We start from the raw sequence: 5057 nt of genomic DNA, 5'->3' as shown, positions 1-5057 counted from the left end.
TTGCCAATTTTGTTATTGGATTCATCATGATGAAATTGCATTTGATGCAATTTCATCAGCGTGAATGCAGTTGGTATTGGTGAGGTAGTTGTGCCGCTTATTTTGCTACGAATGTGTGGGGCTTCTTGGATACCACTTACTTTAGTAAATAGAGACGCTGGAGCGGCATACTTCCATGGCCAGCTAGGTCATCGGATTGAATATGCCTGGGTTTTAATTTATAAGATCAGATCAAGAACGAACATGGATAAATAATAATTAAGTGGTATTAAAAGGAAACTAAATTATTTGTTTTGATATTTTGACGTAACCAATTTACCTCTTTTTTGTTTCCTAGCCTACTACTATAATTTTTAGACTATATAATCCTAATCGACAACCAAACATTATTTGTTCTCTTAATATCTCCGGTTAGAGAGAAGATAGAAAGTTGCGGTTTGCGCTGATATTTTGGAAATTTTGTGCTCTATTTAACTGTGCAAAGAGAAATATAGCCTCCTATTTAATTTTTTTATGCAAAAGCGCAATATCTGTTATGATGTAAAACAGCGCCCTCTAACGGCCACGAAAAAAATTGTGAAAACTAAATTTATACTGGAGATTATTAAGGTTTAAAAGCTCTTTTAAACGAGCCCTAGTCTGTTTAAATCGGTTAATCTAAACCAGAGTTATCCTTATTTTAATAAAAACAAGTTTAACCTTCCCCCACCACTTTATTTTATGAGATAGAGCAAAATGATTGAACATAAACATAAACAAATGTAAATACATAAATCAATGTATGATGCCAACGACATAAAGATTTGTTTTTTAATTTTCAATTTTTTTCTTCAATTTTTTCGCAGATCGTGTGCTATGGTAAAGATATTTGTGTAGAATATTTAGTGTTAACACCTGTGGTGCCACTACATCTTCATTTCTCTCTTCAACTTCTTCGTTTCGCTGCCCCAGTTCTTAGATTCTTTTACAGTGAGTTCAACAATATGTTATTCAATAATATGTAGGTCATTTATAATAAGAGGAATTTAATGATTTTAATCAAAAAGATATATCTTTTCAGGTAAGGATTTTTCTAAATCAGCAATTTATTTAATCTTATCTCTGATGCCAAGCACCTTTGCATGGTACAATGTGTGATACATCTATGTTTTACAGCCTTTTCTCATCGCAGGCCTGATCCACGGCGAGCTTTTCGGATCTATTGTAGTCCTCTTCTGATCCTTAGGGTACATTCTCCAGTATATCCTTTTTACAAAGTCCATCAACTTGGGAACTGAACCGAACGACTAAGCCTATTATTGAGAAAATAAACTTCATGTGTTCTGTCGTTTCCTCTTCAGATTGACTTCAATCCTATTAGCTTTAGATGCCTATTCAGCTTACAATGTCCTGTCAGTAGACCCTATAAAGTTTTGACTGTCTGTATTAGATCTATTATTCTTATCAGGTTACTATTTTGGTGGATGTTCTACTATGAACTTTTTTGCCTGTCTGTCCTAATGAATTTCTCCAGCATTCTACCGATTTGTTGGCAACCCATCGTTCTGTAGCCATTCACGTGACTGCTTTTACGCCGAAGGAGGGTTCTGGGCTTATGAATGGCATAGATGAGCTTTGATTGGCCATTTCATCTGCCTCTTCGTCACCTTTGTGACTCTCGTGCTCTGGTACCCAGGCCAGAGTAACATTGCCTGGGTACAACAAAATAGCATTTAAATGCGCTTAAAATATGCTGCTGGTCAACAATACCAACCCGTATAAGCGAAACCGCGTAAAACGAGAAACTTCTATATTATAAAACGTATAAACTCCTATAATATGTAAAATGGTCCAAATTATATTTTATACATCCATAATAAACGAGAAAAATATATCATTCATTTTCGTTATCTTTTATGCAAACATAGTAACGTCATTTCTATAACAGCCAAAAGGCAATTTGCATTTTATCGAAATCCCATGCAAATCCGTATTAATTTTCGAGAAAGGGGTTAAAAAGTCTTAAAAGGGTTTCGTTTTCGCAATTTTCCCCATCTAAAAGAATAATCTAATTGTTCTCGCATATCGAATATTCATTCATTCGTTTTTAAAGGGGAAAATCCAATTCAACACGCAAATAATATCCTGCTAATAAATATTGAACATATTTTTAAAATACATTTAAAAATTGAAATTATTATTATAAATTAAAAAATTTGTTTTTTAATTTTAGTGCAATTTTTACATATTGAAGCTTATTGTGTATTTTATTCATAAACAATATCATAGAGATATTTAAAACTTAGGAAAATAGAAGGTAGTTTGATTTATTATAGTATTAACAAATCTCGAGAATGGTGGAAAAAATAATCAGAATAAAGGCAGGTAAAACAGTTCATAATAGAGGTCAAAATTTAAGGAAAACTTGTTAAGCGAAGCCATGAAAGCTGTCAAATCTGTAACGAGTCTACTAACAGGGCATTGCAAATATATAATAAATAATTATTGATTTTTAAAATATTTATTCGCAAACTAGAGAGTGGGAAATCAGATAACGAACAGAGATGATAGGTGTTAGGTAATTGCTTATAGATTACCGTTTGAGACGCATTGATGGTATTTTGGGTTTGCAAGTTTTGGTTTTTGTTAGGAGGAATGTTATTAAAGATAAAGTAAATGTTTCTTTATCATTTAACTAATGTTAACTAAAGCACATATTTTATTTTTCTGTTGTAATATTCTGTGCTAAAGCTTTTCCTTTTTTATTTCATTTGAAAATTATTATTAATAACATGTGAATAATTTCGGTTTAAAAGTAATTTAAATACAATCATTTATAGTATTCGTGCCGATGTTTTTAGTTCAGTGTAACAAGAAAAAAGCATGTACGCCACTGTTTTTTTTCTCTTGTTACCAAAATAGTGTAAGCAGTTTAATGCCGATTAAAAGTTGTCTCTTGATATTTTGTCGATTTCAACCTCCTTGACGAGATAAACGCAGTTTTATTAATTTGCCTCGATCCAAGTCTAATAGCAACCTTTAAAAAAAATTAATATCATTAACTTGCGAAAGTTTTAAATAAGTACTGATTGATTCCTCATCAAAAATATAAAAAAAGTTCTTGTTTTTTGAAACACTCTGTATTTAAATATAACTAAACATTTTACCTGTGTTACTTATTTAGTAAGCACATTAAAAAATTGAATATAGATCGTGTTTTCTAAATAATTTTATATATTTTAACATTATAACTAACGGACCAAATAAAAAAATACATTTTATGTAGTCGGATATTTATTAAAAACACCGTATATTTATATATTTGTTTCTTCTTTATGATCTTCTTCAATGTTACATACTGTAACAGTGTTTGTCAATATGTGCGTGCATAAATTCCAATCTTGATGCTGTTTGAATAACCCACAATAAATAAACAACACTTCATTAGAGGCATCTTGAACATTAAAACGTATGTTCATTTATAGGGTGGCCCAAAAAGATAATCTACTATAATATTTTTCGACTGCGAATGTGCGAATATCTTAGGAAAGAAATGAGCAATCAAAATCAAAGAATAGAATCATAGTCTAAAAATATTTGCACCAAACGAAACCTCCAACTTTAGCTTTGAACCTCGAAACCTGAGACCTCAGTACCTGCTGACCTTAGCACTGTTGCTATCACAACTAATATATTCTAGACACTTAAATTTTTATTGCCTATTTGATACAAAGTCAGTGCAGATTTTTTCAGCATTGAATGCTTTCTATCGTTTTGTACAACACACATACAGAGCCTTTCTTCATAACCTTGCTGGATATGAATAGCCGGTTGTTTGCATATTCAGATAATTTTCATAGTCTAAAAATATTTGCATCAAACCTCCAACTTTAGCTTCGAACCTCGGAACCAGAGACCTCAGTACCTGCGGACCTCAGTACATATCACAACTAATATATTCTAGAAACTTAAATGTATTGCCTATTTGATACAAAGTCAGTGCAGAATTTCTGAGCATTGAATGCTTTTCGTTTTGTACAACACACATCCATACAGATCCTCTTTTCATAACCTTGCTGGATATGAATAGCCGGTTGTTTGCATATTCAGATAATTTTCTAAATCGTTCAGTGGATCATATTCACTAGTTCCACATATTTTTTTCAATTGTTAAACGCAATTCTAATGAGCTTCGAATTCGTTTATCCATCTTCGTTTGGAAACGAAATTTCATGTAAAATTTTTGACATATTTCTGAATCAGGATTTCTTCATTCATTTCTTCTTTAAGTGTATTTTCTAACTCGTAACATTTTCGGTAAATCTTATACCGCCATGATTTTAATCTAGAAGATTTTAGGCCGACTTGTCAAGTCTTGGGCCATTAGAGAGCACGTGATTCGGAAGCTGCTCATAATAATTACCAACTTGAGAAAATCATCGGAAATATATGTGAAATAATATGGCAAATAAATATATCGGAGACTCAGTCTCCAAGTTATTGTACAATTTGAAAAGGAAACACCTCAAAAAATTCTAATCTCATGATGTTTAGTTTGATGTGTATCCTTATATTTTTCAGGCGAATAACAATAATAATATTTGTTCTTTGATAACAACTCCATTTATAAATAATTTTACAAATTAGCTTTGTATTTATTTAACACATCCTAACAACTTTATAAGTGAATATATAATTGTCTGACCAAGTAAGCTTGTCAGGCATATTATTATATTTAGTTAAAGGGTGCCATAATGACCGTAGCTAACAGCTAATTTTGGCAATGATTGCCGTGTTTGTACTGTGTTGATTGTATTCCTAATGTGGTAATGGACCATGTAATATTATGTTAATTGCCCTTAAGATCTCTTTGAAGTGGAGTATTGAGAGTTTACTTACCACAATCAAGTAGTATATTATACAAGGTGCAAAAAGGGAAGTGAGAAATAACTTGGATGGCGATTTAAAGAAAATGGTGTTTTCATATAATATTTTTCGAATTGGCGTTTTGCTATAAAATTATTTGCTTATAGAGGATAAGCCAAAATAACAAAATGCATCTTAATATTAATTGGCAC

This window comes from Sitophilus oryzae, unplaced genomic scaffold (assembly GCF_002938485.1).
Source record: "Sitophilus oryzae breed Bouriz unplaced genomic scaffold, Soryzae_2.0 scaffold_376_pilon_pilon, whole genome shotgun sequence".
In the NCBI taxonomy this organism is placed as follows: Eukaryota; Metazoa; Arthropoda; class Insecta; order Coleoptera; family Curculionidae; genus Sitophilus; species Sitophilus oryzae.
This window is presented reverse-complemented; position numbering follows the sequence as displayed.